The sequence below is a fragment of the Narcine bancroftii genome, chromosome 8 (genome assembly GCF_036971445.1).
Source record: "Narcine bancroftii isolate sNarBan1 chromosome 8, sNarBan1.hap1, whole genome shotgun sequence".
NCBI lineage: Eukaryota > Metazoa > Chordata > Chondrichthyes > Torpediniformes > Narcinidae > Narcine > Narcine bancroftii.
In genome coordinates, this window is record NC_091476.1 from 84061415 (window position 1) to 84080149 (window position 18735).

General features: G+C 36.9%; 1 protein-coding gene across 11 annotated transcripts in view; it reads left to right on the forward strand.

Annotated features, from left to right (window-relative positions):
• Nucleotides 1-18735, forward strand: part of arhgap32b (Rho GTPase activating protein 32b) — a 618422-nt gene that overhangs the window by 193367 nt on the left and 406320 nt on the right. For 3 of the 11 annotated variants that reach the window (XM_069894397.1, XM_069894396.1, XM_069894395.1), the window contains exon 2: nucleotides 834-966. The exons of the other annotated variants lie outside the window; for them this stretch is intronic. The gene's annotated coding sequence lies outside the window, so the exon portion shown is untranslated. The remainder of the gene's footprint in view (nucleotides 1-833; nucleotides 967-18735) is intronic. 11 annotated transcript variants of the gene reach the window in all.

Below are 18735 nucleotides of genomic sequence, written 5' to 3' on the forward strand. Positions count from 1 at the left end.
GAGAATTATCTTTCCATTTCATTAAAATTGCTTGTCTAGCTATGAACGAGGTAAAAGCTGAAGTCAAGAGTATATCCTCTTCTCGAGAAAAACTAAACAAAGCAATGAGAGGGCATGGTTCTCATTTAATCTTTAAAATCTTTGATAAAGTCTGAAAAATATCTTTCCAAAAATTTTCTATATTGGGGCATTCCCAAAACATATGGATCAATGAGGCTTCAAAGATTTTACACTTATCACATAGAGGATCAACATCTGGATAAAAATTAAATAATTTGACTTTGGACTTATGTATTCCAATGGACCACTTTAAATTGTAACAAACATGTCTGCTGCTATGATCACAATTCAGAAGGGTCATCTCTTGTGCTACTCTTCAAAGACAGGAGGGGTCAGAGTTATAAGAGTTAAAATGACTTGCAAACATATTTTGGGAGAAACCGCTGAATATTGTTTATGATTTCCATAAGTGTCTCCTAGTAACAGCTAATTCCGAGGTTAGCTAGCTTTGCATGTTTAAAATAAGCATTCAGTTTTTCTATTGTACTGTTGAGAACCAGGGTACCATAGAGATGGTCCAGATAATTCTCCATTCTTTTGTACGTATTAACATATTATTGCCTATTTTATTAACTGTTTTAAGTATAGTTTTAATTGTTTTAACATAGTTCTTATTATATAAAGTTCTAATAAACAGTGAAAAACTATATGCTTCTTTAATGGACTTTTCATTTAATAAGTCAGAACAATGGCATCTTCATGTTGTCTGGGCGATTAAAAACAAAAATAGTTGCAATATTTAGTTAAAAAAATTAGGACTATTGACTTGTTAGTTAATAGAAGACAAATTGAAGACATAGAAAGTTGGAAATTGGATTTGGAAAAGAAGACTGGATCGATTGGACTCTGTTTAGAGCAGATCAATAAAGGAGGCACATGAACAGTACCAAGACTATTGAAGAAGCGGTAAGCCTTATTGGAAATTTCTTCTATTGTTTATTAAATTAGAGCAGTTTGATGAAATTGCCGCTTGTCCTATGGAGGAGTAATTTTTGTGCATGTTTGATGGCTGAGTGGACGATTGACTAGATGGATAAAGGAGGTGCAGAAGATGGCAGCTGCCACACCTGTGGACCTATGTGTCGACAAGATGAAGAGAGTGGTGGGAATGTGGAATGAGTTGTTATTTGACATGGTAAATGCGGGCTCACTCTTGGCTTTTGAAAATGAAATGGGTGCAGGCCAGTGGGACTAGTGATATTGTTATCAACTCACAACCCTTTTAATTTTTTTGTTTGGGACTTAAATACTTTGTTAGCACTAACAAAGGAAGAGCAATGGAAAATTCACCAGGCAATGGTAAATTCAAACTATCAATAACAAAACATTTCCTCTTTATCTCTAAACTTAATTCTAAATTTAACCCCTTATGCACAAATGTAAAATGTGAGTGTGTGTGTGTGTGTAATTAAAGTCCTGCTCTGAAAAGTCAATTTTTAAAAGTTCAATATCATGTTAGTCTTGCTTGAAGGTCTTAAATTTTCAGTTCAGAGATAATTATAAAGTACTTTTAAACTTCATATCTTCAGGCTTCTTTAAACACAATTCTTTTGATGAGATGTCTTGAGATATATTCTTCAAATAGAAGTGACCATCTTTTAAACCACTAATGTTCCTCCTGTGAAAAGGAGAATACAATTCCTGTCTTCCCAGGATCAAATCTTTTTTGAAGATTTTGGAATCTGTGTTTCACATGAAGAATCTGCCCTCTTTTCGAAGAGACATCAAATGTGGCTATTTTCTTTCACAATGAATTCACAATCCCAGACAAGGGTTAAGCGAAATGCCCATACAAAAATGGTCCCAGTAGAATTCTGTCCTCTTTTCCAAAGAGATAGTGAAGTGGTCTTTCTTATTTCAAAAGCCATTTGTTATGTTTTCCCCTTTTCCCAGGTCTAACACACAACAGCACCTATTCTGGTTACTGTAATTCAATCCTGACTTTCACAAGGTTCCAATCCCTGTGTGTGTCACAGGATTTTGACTTCTCTCCAAAATGAACTAATCCAAAAATGTCTGAATTTGATAATATATTTCTCCAAATCATGTGACAGTTACATCATCAATGAGGTCAGTCCCAATTCTTGGAAACTACATGACCATCAGTTTTATTTCTTCCAAAATTCTGTTCTTTTTTCCAAACCGCTCCATATCAATACAACCTTCGTCCTCATCTCTGTTCAAGAGGCTTAAGTGATTTTGTTTAAAAACAAATGGCTTTCTCAGCACTTCTTATTGAGTACTTAGATACTTCAGCTTTTAATAAAGAAAACACTTCATTGTTCTTGAATAATTAAGGACCACTTCAGATCCATTACCTCTGTCTTTCTAAGATGCTCCGATTCCGAGAATGAACACTCTTTTTTAAGTACAGTGGTTCTCTGTGAATGTGCTGTGACTTGTGTGTGACCCTGTACCAACCCATAACTAACTTAACAAGAATACATATACAATATTTTTAACTCTGTAATTTACAGACATTTTTATAAGAAATATAACTTAACCTTAACCTAATATTACTATTAACATAGATCCAAATCAGTGTGATGTTTTAGACACAGACTAGAAGGGCTGAATAGCCTGTTTTCTGTGCTGTAGTGTTTTATGGTTCTAAAAAGGAACTTGTAGAAGAATTGCAAAGTTGGCAATTACCTATAAATGGAAACAAAGTGACTCTTCAAGCAATTCTGAGAGAGGCTATAGATAAGAAGGTTACAGTTGTTAGGGATACAAATCGCATAAAATTTCTGCAACATCTATTAATAGAAACAGAGATGAGCTACAAAGTAGTGGCTAAAGCTATAGCATAAGATTGTGGTGTGGAGGATTGTGGTTTGGCAGGCAGCAACCTCCTTTGAAGAAGACCGCAGAGCCCACCTCACTGACAAAAGACAAAGGAGGAAAAACCCAATACCCAACCCCAACCCACCAATTTTCCCTTGCAGCTGCTGCAACCGTGTCTGCCTGTCCCGCATCGGACTTGTCAGCCACAAACGAGCCTGCAGCTGACGTGGACATTACCCTTCCATAAATCTTCGTCCACGAAGCCAAGCCAAAGGAAGGAGGAGGATGAGCAATCCAAAATGGAGACAGAGTCAGATATTAATGCACATCTGACGTACAGGACCTAATAGGACCTAAAGATAATGTGTCAAACGGTAGCTAGAGTATTGACGAATGGTTTGATTTCGGAATCGTTTAAGTGAACTCGATCAACTCATTAAGGTTGTCCTTTATCACCAGCTTTGTTTGTGTTAGTGATTGAACCTTTAGCACAGTTGATAAGACAAAATACACAGATGCAAGGTATAAAAGTTTTAGATGAGGAGTATAAAATTAATTTATTTGCTGATGACGTACTGGTATATTTAACAAATCCAGCTCAGTTGCTTTTACATTTGAAGGAATGTTTAATACAATATGCATGTCTTTCTGGATATAAAGTTAACTGGGGAAAAAAGTGAAATATTACTGGTAAGTGAAGGAGATTATCCAGTTTATAAGAATATTATTAATTTGAAGTGGACTGACCGAACTAAATATCTGGGTATAATTTTGAATGTTAATTATCAATCTTTATATAAATTAAATTATGCTCTGTTAATGAAAAAGATCAAAACTGATTTGATTAAATGGAAAGATTTACCTATTAATTTAATGGTAAGGGTAAATACAGTTAAGATGAATATCTTTCCGCGTATACAATATATGTTTCAATTAGGTGGAATATGAATTTGTTACAACAACATAAAGTGCCTATACTAAAACATTTAATGAAATTATAGATAAAGAAATATAAAATGATAGGTTCTAGGGGTAAATTATTTGCTTTGACTCCGTTGTATAATAATCAACTTATTTCTTTTTCAATACATAATCAAAGTTTATTGCATTGGAGATTTAAAGGTGTGAAAAATTTGGGAGATTGTTTTAAAGAGGGTAAGTTTTTATCTTTTAATTAGATGAGGGAAGATTTTGGTATTGATAAGAATTCTTTATTTCTTTATTATCAAATTCGATCTTTGGTAAAATGTATGTTTGGTAGAGATATGATTTTACCTAAAATGACTAAATTTGAGACTTTTTTTAATGAAGGTACCAGAGAAGGGTTATATTTAATTTATGTATCAAATATTACAGGATGGTATGGATAAAAACGGTTGGGATAGATCTAAAATTAAATGGGAAGCGGATATTGGTTTTATTTTTTCTGAAGAAGATTGGTTAGATATCTGTTATGATAGTGTAACTAGATTGATAAATGCACATGATGCAATGATTAATTACAATTTTTTACATCAATTATATTTGACACCTGAAAAATTTAAAAAAAAAATGGTTTTAATGAATCAGATTTGTGTTTTAGATGTGGTGATACGGTTGGAACATTTTTTCATGCTGTTTGGTCATGTATACATATACAATCTTTTTGGAAGAAAATTCAATCGTTTTTAGAATATCTGTACAAGATTAAAATAGTTTTAGATCCAACAGTATTTTTATTGGGTAGTTTACAACCTCTGAAAGGCTTGGGATTAGATAAGTTCCAGATTGCTTTTGTATATTTAGCTTTATTCGTAGCGAAAAAATATATTGCTAGTATGCGGAAAGATACAAATATGATTTATGTCATATTATTTGTTTTAAGAACGAATAAAAAAAGTTTTTAAAAAAGGATAATGTGTCAAATACTGTAAGTAAGTGAAGTTTTAGATCAAACTCCAGTGCTACAATCATAATACATGCTTTGTCCTGAAATTGACAGGTCTAGGCACAAGGCTGAGCCAGTGATAGAACCACAAGATGTGCTTGGTCATGAACCAAGGCAGGTTAAGGCACAGGGCTGAGCCAGTGCCCCGAATGCGAGATGTGCAGGATCCCAAATTATTCAGGTTGAAGCAAGGGGCTAGATCTCAAAACCCAATGATGGCTGCATTGGACAGAGATAGGAGCCAAATGCAATCTTATGGGGAGTCACACTGGGCACTCCTGGCAAGTATTAGAAATCCGGGTGAACAAAGTAATGTATGCCTAGGCTCGACAAGACGAGATAGCTGTATCATTAATACAGTTAATACTGTATCATTAATGCCCAAGAGAGAGATTCCAGTTTTTCTGATGGTAACCCCCTTGAATACCAACCGTTTATAAAAAAAACTTTGAACACGGTACAAATAGATCATGACTTACAATGTTCTGACTTACAATATTTTAAGGTTACGCTGATCAGAATCCGTTTTGAATACCTGTATTGTGCTTTGATGGACCCAGCGCCATTTTTAAAAAAAGGTGATTTGAATGCATGCACAGATTGCTGTTTTTGGGGCGGGAGTGAGATTAAAGAGGGAGAGAGACTGATGGGAATCTATGCATGCGTTCCAACTCACAATGTAGGTGGCGAGGTGACACCACTGCTCCTGGTTACCTGGCACCACTTTGGGCTCCTGGCAGGAGCTGGGATGTCAATCTCCTGCCGGCAGCAGTGGGGATGTCGGCCTCAGCAGCAGTAAGGACGAATTCTACCACTGCCGGTGGACCCCAACTTACAATAATTTCACCTTATGATGCAAGTCCCAGAACAGAACTCCATCGTAAGTTGGGGTCTACCTGTATTGAAATTAGGTGTCAAAGCCAGGAGGATGGTTTATATTAATTGCAGCAGTTTATGAGAGGACCACCGTAAGATCTTGTAAAGAGTTGCCAACATATGAATGCTAATGTAGGATTCAAACAGACTAAGTGGTTCCTGGAGAAGCATTTTGGTGACAAGTATAGAATTTCTAAAGCTTATTTACAGAATGGTCTTTCTTTCATGGTCATTAATAAGACCAGAGGACATGAAGGGTTTATAAGCTTCTGCTTTCTCTCTCAGAAGATGTTGCAATGTCTTGACGGAGATTGGCCATCTTTGAGAGCTTGACATTCCTCATAATATGGTAATCATTGTAGATAAATTATGAAATTATGGAAAAGTTATGTTGTTGAATTCCAAAAATGAAACTATGCGACAGCTACTGACAGATACTTTTAAGGATTTGGTGGCAAGTGGACATTGTCACAGATCCAGTGTATGGAATTAAAGGTACTCAAACAGTGATTAAAGAAGTTGAGAAGTCCTCAACCAAGATTGAAGAAAAATACATTTGCCACCTCTCTGACAGTGACAGATAAAGAAATTAAAGAAAAAGAAAGTTTGCCTGTTAAGAAGAAATAGTGGAAAAAAAATAGATGGAAAAAAAAAGAAAAAAAGTGAGAAAATCAATTTTTGAAGGAAGTATAGAGTATGTTTTGGTTGTCTGTGTAAAGGACACATCAGCAAAAACTGCATAAAATGACTCAGCTGTGACATATGTGGTCAAAATTATAAGAATGTACATAATCCTTAAGGAAAAGGAACAAACGGCAAGGAAAAAGGCAGGTGCTGGAGCTCGATATTGACAAGTGGTCTTACATGGGCTGCTGCAAATAACTCCACACTCTCAGTAGTGTCTGTTCAAGCTAAGGCCAAGAACGGGAATGCAATGGTACTTACACAAGCATTTCTTGACCCAGGAAGCACTGCGTCATTTTGCACAGTGAAACTTATGAAAAAGCTTAAACTTGACAGAAGAAAGTCAAGGATTCTATTGAAAACCATGGGATAAAAAAGGTAGTTGAAACTAACGGTTTCAGGGTTAGAGGTTGCTGGAATTTACAGTAAAGATTTTTGTGATCTTTCAGGCATGTACACACAGAAGACTATCCTGTGCAGAAAGGAAACATCCTACATCAAAATTATGTGGATCCGTGGTCATATCTGAGGAAAGTTTATATACAGGAAAATAGAGATTGAGTTGCTGATTGGTTCAGTTGTACCAAAGACTCTGGAACCAATAGAAATGATAAGAGTGATGGAGATGGACCTAATGGTCAAAACTATGCTTGGTTGGATGATTAATGGGCCATTAGGAGAAAGAAGAGGTTCAAAATCAATCATCTGTGTCAACAAGATATCGATTGTGAAGTTTGATAAGCTGTGGGAGCAGTAGTTCAAGAATGGCTTTACTGAGTGCATCAGGGATGACCAATAACCTTCATAGAAAGACCAGCAGTTCTTGGAATTGGTGTCAGAATCTGCCAAACTGGTTCAGGATCATTATTGCATTGGATTACCTTTAAAGGTAAGGGAAATATGCATGCCTGATAATAGAGGTGTAATTGAACAACATACACTGAATTTAAAGAGAAGATTCAAGATTCTTTCTTTTATTCAGACTACACCAAATGTGTGGCTGACATGATATCCAAACGATATGCAGAGAAAGTACCAGATGATATCTTGGAACGTGGTGATGTCAAAAAATGGTATTTACCACACCATGGGGTTTTGCATCCACAGAAGAAAAAACTTGGAGTTGTGTTTGAATGTAGAGCGACATTTCGGGGAATTTCACTAAATTCTCAACTCTTACAAGGTCCTGATTTGACCAGTACGTTGATAGGAGTCTTAACTAGATTCCATAAAGAACCTGGTCATCATTACAGGTGAAAATACCAAATGAAGACCATGACTTGTTACAATTCCTTTGGTGGCCTGATAGAGACTACAGTCAAAACATGGTAGAATACAGAATGACAGGGCATCTATTTGGAGCGACTTCATCACCAAGTTGTGGAAGTTTTGCCCTGTGGAAGAATGCTGAGGACATTATGGAACAATTTAGCTCTCAAGCTATAAGCACCATCAGGAATAATTTTTATGTGGATGAATGTCTCACTTCTGTAGCTACAGTTAAAGGACAATAACTCTTTATCATGAGTTAAAGGCAATCTGTTCCAAAGGAGGCTTTCCACTTACAAAATGGTCAAGTAATAGTTGGCAGGTATTACCTGAAAAGGAGAGGGCAAAATAAATGAAGAATATGGACTCAATTTTAAATAAAGTCTTCAAAAAAAAAAAGAATATGGACTCAGATCATGACCTTCCTGTCGAAAGGGTGTTAGGTGGACAATGGTGTGTTTAGTGGGATGTATTTAAGTACAAAATCATTTTGAAGGACAGACCTCTCTCAAGATGGGAAAATTCTATTAACAGTTAGCTCGATATATGATCCTCTAGGAATATAGCAATATTTACGATCCCTTAGTTGTCCTGATTGCCAAGCAAATTCTGCAAGATTTGCGTAGGAAGTAGATTGGATGGGATGTTGAAGTACCAGAATCCATTATACAAAAATGGACGTGTTGGATGTATGATCTTTGGAAGCTGGAAGACTTCAAGATTGACAGATGCTTCAAACCCACAATTTCAGAACTGTAACTTCTGTTCAGTTGAATCATTTTGTAGATCCATGTAAAGATGCTTACGGAACTGCTAGTTATCTATTACAGGTGCTTAATCTTTTATCCAAAATCCTTGGGACCAGACATTTTTCGGACTTCGGAATTTTTCGGATAATGGAATAATATTAAAATGGCAGTACTTTTAAGTAATCGCAGGGGGAGAAGGTCAAAGTGGCATTGGATGTGGAGGGTGGTAAATGAAGTGAGAAATAGATAGACCACTCTCTCCCTGCTCGCCCACCCGAGCTGCGCTGCCACTCTCTCCCTGCTCACCTGCCTGAGATGTGCTGCCGCTCTCTCCCGCTCTCCTGAGTTCCGCTGCCACTCTCTCCCCGCTTTCCCACCTGAGTCATGCCACTCTCTCCCGCCTACCCAAGCCACACTGCCACTCTCTCCCCACTCACCCGCCCAAGTCATGCTGTCACTCTCACCCTGCTCATCTGCCCGAGCCACGCTGCCACTTGTTTGCCCACCTGAGTTGCGCTGCCACTCTCTCCCCACTCACTCGCCCGACTGAGCCACATTACCGCTCTTTCCCTGCTTGCTTGCCCAAGTCCCTGAGCCACTCCCTCTGTTAAATACCCTTACGAGGGGTTGCTTAAATTCTGCTGGAGGACAATCCGTGTATTTTTAAGTAAAATATAGAGTAAAACTTCAAATTTAAACTGCCTCAAACTAAGCTAAACACCTGAACATATATTGTACATGCAGTAAAAATGTTTGGTTTCCGGAATTACGAATAAAGGCATGATGACAAATTTCAGATACATTGTGGATTTGCAATGGGAAAGGCCGGAGTGGCTCCATTGAAACCAGTCACGATTCCATGAATGGAATTGATGGCTGCTACCAAGACGAGCAGGATGGACACAATGTTGAAAAAAGAGCTGCAGATGAAACTAACAGATGAAACTAACAGACTCCATATTTTGGACTGATAGCACCTCTGTGGTCAAATACATCAGCAATAAAACTGCAAGGTTTTGAACTTTCGTGGCTAACAGAATCACTGAAATCGATAAAGTCTCATGTTCAATACAGTGACAATATGTTAACACAGTGAACAATCCTGGCAATCAGGCTTCCCGAGGTTTGAAAATGAAGTCTTTTCTGAAGATTGAAATACGGGTGTCAGGGCCTCAGTTTCTTCTACATTCAAAATGAGTGACCTCAAAATCCTGATAAATTAGAAGAAATTTTTACCAGAAAACCCTGAAATCAAAAGAATAGACCCTGAAATCAGGGGTAAAATGAAAAATGCTATTCAGATAATGTCTGAACAAATAGATTTAGTTACCTGTTTAATCCATTACTTTTCATCCTGGAATAGTTTGAGTAGAGCAACAGCATGGATGCTCAGATTTAAAAGATGGTATCTGAATCGTAACAAATGATGTCTGACAAAAATAAATGTATTTTAAAAGGATAAGCCACATTGGTAAACTCAACCCTCTTCTCGAGAATGGTGTTTTAAGAATTGGTGGGCACCCTAGTAGAGCAGCAATGCCAGAAAAGATGAACATCCTGTCATACTGGCCAAAGATTTTCATATTTCAGGGCTAATTTTTCAATATATTCATGAAGAGTTAGGTCATGGTAGTTGTAACCATATGTTATCCTGACTACAAGAAAAATAATGAATTTGTGGTGCCACTAGATTAAGCAGAAAAATTGTAATAAAATGCATAGTTTGTTGATGTGTAAATAATCCTTCTGGATGACAACTGATGGCAGATTTACCTCTGGACAGAGTCACTCCAGTTAAACCTCCAATCACATTTGCTGGAGTTGATATTTTGGACCGTTTGAAATGAAACAAGCAAGTATTGTGAAGGGCTATGGCGTCTTTTTCACATGTTTAGCCATGTTGATATTTTGGACCATTTTTTTTTTAAAACTTTATTTAAGATTTTATAACATGAATAACATTTAGGATTACATTAAAAAAAAAATTAAGAATAAAATAATAACATTACAATACAGTATCAGTAATCTAAATAAACTATACCCTTCCCAATAATTATTACACATTAATAACCCAACTCAAATTAGTCCAACCCCCCCTTCCCCCCAAAATAAAGAGTGAAGAATTAATAAAGTTAATAATATATGTGAGAAAAAAAACCAAAAACATAACCGATTAAAATACTAACAAAAAGAAAAGTAATTAATACTAAGATATCAGATTTAAAAAACATTTAAATCAAACTTAAATGCATATATTTAACAAACGGAGTTAAGATGAAACATATATTTAACTCAAACTTAATATAAAAAATTAGTAAAGTTAGTAACATTATCTATCAAAAATTCTTAAACAATAATCAATCTATCATCATATTAGTCACATAAACCACCATCTTAAAACAAAATTCAAACCTCATTAAGCATTGTACAATTCAATTTTAGTACTCTTCCACCATTTTCCCTTTTACTCTTGAATAGTTATCCAATAAAAGCTCCAGTACCACATTTAAATATCCCCAATCATTACGTTAAAATTCAGATATCCAAATAATAAAAACACATCTACAACGAAATCTATATCTTCAATAAATGGAGCATAAACCACAAACAAAATTCAAGCCTCATTAAGAATTGTACAATTCAATTTATAACTTTCACCATTATTCCCTTTGTTCTATAACTAAAATAGCAAAATAATATACACCAGAATTACCACTCCTTCACCTTAAAGTTAAAGAAAAAATATAAAAAAAACTTATCCATCCCATTCACATTTAAATTTCAGATATTCCTTATCTACTGAATAAACTTTACAAAAAAAACCACATCAATTTTTAGTTTTTTAAACAATCAAATACTTTCTTATGTTTTTTTTAAATATTTAAACAAAAAAAACCCTTCACTCTTTAATCTAATAATACAAAAAAAGGAAAAAAAACGGGTAGGAGGTTAAAAATACCCCCTCCTGTCTAAACCGCGCAATGCGGTAACTCCCAAAAAAAAATGGGTGTGAGATAACTCACACGTAGCAGATGACTTTCAAGAAATAGTGCCTATCGAGTTCTCTCCCCCAACTCTCACTTCATCTTAAACTAACATCATCCCTTTTTTAAAAAAAATTTAAAAAAAGGACAACTCTTCTTTTAATCAGCTCCAACTGCCGAGTCACCATTACATCCATTCCTTCTTGGAGCACGGCTCTTTTCTTCCATCTCTTGTCTCATTAGAGATTGCGGCGGACTATGTCTCTGTTGAAACTGAGTAATTGGCAGCTCTTGAGCAAATGCTATAGCTTCCTTTGGAGAATCAAAGAACTTTGGTTGGCAACCATCTTGGAAAACCTTCAAAACAGCTGGATATCTAAAGGTTGTCTTGTAGCCTTTCTTCCACAACAACTCTTTAGCAGGATTGAATTCCCGTCGTTGGAACATAACTTCTTGACTCAAATCCGCATAGAAGAAAACTCGATTATTTTGAATCATCAAGGGTGATTTTCTCTGTTGTGCATTTCTAATAGCCACTCGTAAAATTATTTCTCTGTCGTAATAATTCAAGCAACGAACCAAAACAGGTCTTAGACTTTGACCTGAAATAGGTCTTCTACACAAGGCTCTGTGAGCACATTCCAGTATTATACCTTCCGGGAAATGTTCTTGACCCAGCACCTGCGGAATCCATTCAGTAAAAAATTTTCTTGGGTCTGGTCCCTCCATACCTTCCGGCAAACCAATAATCTTTATATTGTTCCGTCTGGATTGGTTTTCCAAATAATCAATCTTTTTCACCAAATTCTTATTTTGAGTTTGTAAGTCTTCGACCATTTTGGTCACATCAAAAACGATCCCGTATTTCATTTATATCTTCTTCACACGAATTAAATTTATCTCTCACTTCAAGCTTAAAAGCGCCAAACTCAGCCATCTGTTGAGAATGTACTTTCACCAGAGTATTAAACCTAGTACCAAGTTCAGTCATAATCTTGGATAATCCCTGCATTGTATAAGATAATTTAGATTCAAGATTCACAAAAATCTTTTCAATTGGAAGAGATTTTGGCTCAACAGATTCCTGCTTCTTCTGCATAACCAAAGGATCTTCTGTTCCTTCCTTCATTCTGGTTGCCTTCCTTGTAGTATGACTGCGTGTGGAAACCCCAGCCACAGCCTCTCCAGCAATGACTGGAGGGCGCTGGCCGGGGTTTTCTCCAGTCCATAATGTATTAAGTTCTCCCAGTACATCAAGTTGTATAGGTTTTTCTATCTCAAGAGATGCAGTTTGCAGCGCCACCTCTACAGTTGACAAATGCCTTTGAGTAACTCTTTGTTCTAAAGGCTGTTTGGCGCCCTCTTTAGGGGGCTCTACCGATGTAACATAGAGCCCTACATCCGAACACTGTACCTCTCTCCTGGGATCCATTTCACGCTGAGTCCCGGTGTCTTTCCTGTAGGTAGGCTCCAAAACTTGAACTTTTGGAAAATGTAGTTTTTTGATGTCGTTTTTTTTTTGCTCTTTTCCACCAATTGTACCATCATAAGTTAAATTAACAGCACTGAAATTATCTAAACTTTTAAAGAATTTTAATGGGCATTTCTAGACAAAACAATAAGATAGAGTCAGGAGAGGACTGGAAGGCACATCTGATCCTTACACCATCTTGCCACGCCCCCCCATTTTGGACTATTTGAAATGAAATGAGCAAGAAGTGTTGTGAAAGGCTATGGTGTCTTTTTCATATGTTTAACCATAAGAGCAATTCACATTGAAGTGGGACCATCACTTGATACAGACTCTTTCATCAATGCCCTTCACTTTTTATTGCCAGACATGGGCAAGTAAAGGAACTAGGATCTGATGATGGCACTAATTTCGGGGAGCTTAGTGTGATTTAAAAGATGCAATTGCAAACTCAAATCAAACTTGTGTTCATAATGAACTAGATAAAAAAAAATTAATTGGATTTTTAATCCTCCTACTGGATTACACCATGGAGGTGTATGGGAAGGATTGATTAGATCAATACGAAAAATTCTTAATTCAATCTTTGATTGGAAAAAAATCTTAATGAGGAGGATCTTCAGACAGTTCTATGCAAAAATGAAGCAAACCTCAACAGTTGTCCAATCACTAAGACATCAACAGATCCAAATGACCTTGAAGCACTTACCCTGAACCATTCTTTGCTTCTTAAACCTTCATTGCCACGAGGACAGTTTAAAAAAAAAACATATGTTCCCTTCAGGTGCAGCGGCAGATTAACTACCACCCAGGCCCTAGGCTGAGCTTTAGTAAAGCCTCCCCTGACCTTGCCTACCTGCCCCACGGCCCCCATCGTTCGTTGAATAGAATAAAGTGAAATTGTTCCATTTAATAGCCTTTTGATGTAATGCCCTCATATATTCTAAATTTATTCTGCGTAGCCATGGTGATTTGGCATATTTTTAATTTCGGGATCCGTTAGCCCAAATCGCCAAGATCTCCTTTCCTGCTCAGATGAAGAGTTGGCTGTCTCATTCTGCTGTTCACTTCCTGGATCCTGGCTCGCTCTTCCTCATTGGGACTGTGGTTTGAACAGTCCAACAGTAAAGAGATGGGTAGGTTTTATTGGTGCTGTAGGTAGAAGAAAAGCAGAAGATTCTGGGATTAGCTATTTTAAGGGGCTAAACTGTCTCTTATAACCTTGATTACTGTGTGAAATGACGTCAGTTGAAAAGAGAAAATATTTCTGGATCTCCATTTGCTCATTCCTCAGATATGACCAATCATGTTCTACGGATAGCATTCTAGGTGATTAAGAAATACAAAGAGTTAAATGTTTTCAGAAACTTAGCTGTTCCTATTTAATTTTCAAAGGACAAGAAGAAGTCAGTACATTTGGATAGACTTCTTCCTTGTTCACCCTCATTCAGTACAGCCTCACCTTAATCCCTCATTCATATGTGTGCTAACTAATGAATAAAATCTCAAAGTCATAGTCATTCAGTATTTTACAGCCAGCTATTTCAAAGAACTCTCTGAAATTGCTGTTAGTGTCTGAAGGGTGTGGTTTTGACTCAATCTTGATTGGAGTCTTCAGCTGCAGCATTTTTTCCAGGTTTTCAGAGTAAGATGGTTATCACGAGTACTTGTTAAAGCCAGCCTGGGAATTTCCAGCCGTGCCCCCTGACTCTGGGCAGCACAGTGTTGCAGCAAATATAGCTGCTGTATTCTCGTTTCAGCAATCCAGGTTCAGTCCTGATGCCTGGTGACTAAGGAATTTGCTCCTTCTATACGTGACCTCATGGGCTCCTCCAGGTATTCTGGAGTCGTCCTCTCACATCCCAGAGATCTGCAGTTTATAGGTAAGTTGGACACTGTTGTCTATCGTGTCAAGGTAAGTGTTAGAATCGGGGAAGAGATGATGGGACTTAGAGGAGAATATAAAGTGCAAATAAGACGGACAGTGAACCACAGATTTTTTTTACTTCTTTTGTACTAATTTATTTATTTAAAATGTAATTCATAGTAATTTTTGCACCTGTAATGCTGCTACAAAACAATGAATTTTGTGACACATGTTCATGCCATATATCTGTTTCTATTCTAAATTCTTGATGGGCAGTGAACTTGGTTTGCTTGGTGGCCCGTGGCTGTGTTTTGTGACACAGACCCTATGGCCATTGTTGCTTTGGAGAAAAATCTATGGCATCCATGTCAGGCAATTTACTTTTCACATGCAGGAAGTCCAATATGATAGGCTATTGGCAACCTACTGTGCGATGACGAGAATTATAGCTCGATTGCTAGAAGCTGCAGGATGTGAGTGGGATTCCTTGAGCAGCCAATGGTGTTTATCGCTATTGCATAAAAAATCTTAGGCTGTTTACATTTTTGATTTCATTTATAGGTTTAGCTCGGAACCAGCAACTTTGGGGTTCTATGATTGTGCAATTTGGAATGTATTAGATTAGCATGTTCCTTTTTCTAATAGCTTGCAAACAAGCTATTAGGAGGCATTTGAATGTAGTTGTTGTGGAATTTATAAGGTTGAATCAGTTTTTATACTGTTAATATTAGTACTGCAGCGTGGCTGCTGCAAGAAGGAATAAACTAGAATAAAGGTTAAAGATATCTAATAATCACACACACAGTGTGGAGAGTGCTCTAGAAACAGGTTGTGGAATGAAAACAAATATTCACACAGTTGTGTGAATAGGCTCTCGAGCAACAGGAAATGGTGGGTTAGTGAAACCACTAATAGAGCGTGTGGTTTTGGCAAAAGCTGCTTGCAGCTGTACTCTTAACTTTCACTCTCCACTCAGTTGCAAGTAAACTGATTTTTGTGAATTTAATGTTTAAATGTATTTGTCACATCATCCCTAGTACAGGGAGAAGGGTTCTTCTGTAAACAGTCTTAGCAAGTTAGCTTTAACAATGATGCAGCTGTATAACATAGAACACAATTTACAAAACATTAAAATCTGACAATTTGTGTGCAATTTTAAACTTCCGTGTTTTTTACCAATTTATTTTCTGCAGTTCTTTTTGCTTGAGGCTGTTGGTTGCTTGAATTCCGGATAACAGGCCTTTTACCGTCTGACTTTGTTTTGGGTGTACTTGGAATACTGTGTGCATTTCTGGCTGCCCCATTATAGGAAAAACATGCAGGTTTAGGGAAGAGTATTTTGGAGATTTAGCAGGATGATTCCTGGATTAGAGGGTATGAGCTATAAGGAGAGGTCTAACAAGCAAAGTTATTTGCTCTGGAGCATTGGAGGCTGAGAAGTGACCCGATAGAAATTTATAAGATTAATGGAATCATTGATAGGACAGTCAATATCTTTTACCCTGAGTAAAAATGTTGCATACTTGAGAAGAAGTGTTTTAAGGTGAGGGTGGGAGGAAGAGGTTGAAGATGATGCACAGGCATGTTCAGGTTTTTTTTGTACTGAATGTTAGGAGCCTGGACAGGTTGCCAGGAGTAGAGGTGGAAGCAGACATAATGGATGTGTAAGGGGCTTCTAGATAGAGACATAAATATGCCGGGTTCAGAAGGATATGTATCACGTGCAAGAAGCAGATTTTTAGTTCATTGAGCATCATGTTCAGGATGTGGGCTGAAAGGCTGATCCTGTGCTGTACTGTTCAATGTTCTAAGTAAGTGGCTGGCATACCTTAAAGTAGGATTTCTCAGTTGGGTGCATAGGATGGAATTAGACTCTAATAACATATTCAGAGCCATAACAAATAACACGTTTCTGTAGCAATGGTCCACATTTGAAATGTTGCATGTTTAGTTAATACACTGTGTGGAGGAATACTGGTGACACGTGATGAATATTAGTGCATCACCATGTGTACTTTCGAAATTTTGTGATGGACAATGGGATTTTCTAACACTGGAAAACTGGAAATTTCCCAATTCATTTGAATGAGTAAGGAATAATTGTTATGCCTGTGATCCTTTTGCCAATTCTTTCCATCAGCAGTACATGGAAGAAGATGCATCTCATTTGGTGTGTGCTTGTCCTGTTCTTCTGTTCTCAGCAACTGCATTATGTGACGAAAATTCCCCTGAGAATACTTGGTTATTTTTGCTTCTTACAAAGTTATTTTTAAAGTTTATAAATAACAGGGTGTGATCACAAGGACATTGCAAAACTATGACTTTGTGCAATGACTTTGAGACAATGATGGAATTGAAAGTCAAGGAAAATATTGGAGGGATTCACTGGTTCAGGCAAGATCTCTGGAAGGAAATGGCCACTGATGTTTCAGATTTGGAACCTTCATTTGGACAAAGTACAAATGGCTCATTAACATTTCTAAAGGATTTATAAATGAAGCTTATTTAAGCGGTCTTGAGTTTGATTCTCCCTGAAGTTTAAATGTCAGTTGCTCTGGTCTAATGCATTTAATTACAATTTTCCAGTCCCACCTGATTTCTACTGGCTTTTAAACCTAATTATCATTCATATTACCTATTATATTAACATTTATTTAATGTGATTGATTGGTTTACAACATTGGCAGAATTCATTGGTTTAATTCTCCACATAAATGGGCATTGATGATACCTTGGATAATTACCAAATTAATTCTATTTGGCATAAAACATGTGACTGGGTTTGACATTTAATTTAAATTTTTTAAAAAAGTTATTAATTCAGAGACACAGCATTGACAACAGGCCTTTTGGCCCATGAGCCCCCATTGCCCTATTACATCCATGCGACTAATTAATTAACTAACCTGTACATCTTTGGAACATGCGAGGAAACTAACGTGGCCAGAGGAAGCCCATGAAGGTCACGGGGAGAAGATATAAGGTTCTTACAGATAGCACCTGATTTGAACCCGGATTGCTCGTGCTGTAATAGTGTTGTGCTAATTACTGCAAATTAAATTTATATTCACAAACACTTCTTCCTTGTTCAAATGCCAAAGTTAAGCATGATTGTGGGGCAACACACAAAATGCTGGAGGAACTCGATGGAAATTTAGGGTCCGAAGCATTGACTGTCTATGCATGCTGCCTGACTTACTGAATTCCTCCAGTATTTTGTGTGCTGCTTTGGTTTGTCAGCATCTGTTGCCTTTCTTGTTTGCTATAATTGTGGGACATTATTTCCTTAAGAAGTGCTCCCCTGATGCACAAGGTCTTACTTGAAATTATTGCACTTGGTGAATCACGCAGAATTTATCTGAACATGAAGTTCCTTGGCAAGCTTCAGTTTAAATCAGTATATATGTGCCTCAAATTAATTTCAAGATAGATATAGTTTAGACACTAATACAGTATATTATTGTCATGTGTACAGAGATACAGAGTTTTGTAAGCTGTCCAACCAGTCCACAAAAAAGTAATCAAATTATTCCTAGGATCTTTGGGGGCTATTCTGAAATATCATTTAGCACTGAATGATGAATATTTAAAAATCACCACTGGCAATTGCAGGCAGTCCCCGGGTTAAAAATGAATTGCGTTACCTAGGTCTGGCTTTAACTCGAATTTGTAGTGTTATGAGCCCAGAGGACCCCACAACCCAGCAGGAATAGATATTCACCAAGACAAATGGTTACTTAAACAAAAGTTGCTTTTAATTATCTTTAAACATGAAAACAAAATCACACTATTAACTAATCTAAATTAACTCCCTTCTAATTCTAAGTACACGTGTATGTAATGTGTGTATAAGTTCAGAAAAATTCTTTGATTCAGAGTCCAATCTCACTTCTCATTCCTCTAAGTTCACTGGTTGCACAGAATTTAACATTGATGAAGTTCACCAGGCTTTGGTGCTTGAAAGGTGAATGGTTACCACTCAGGAAAGTTCTTGTCAGTTTTCAGAGAGAGAGATTTCTTGTTCGCTGGACACCACCAACTGATTCCTTGTAACCAGCCACTTC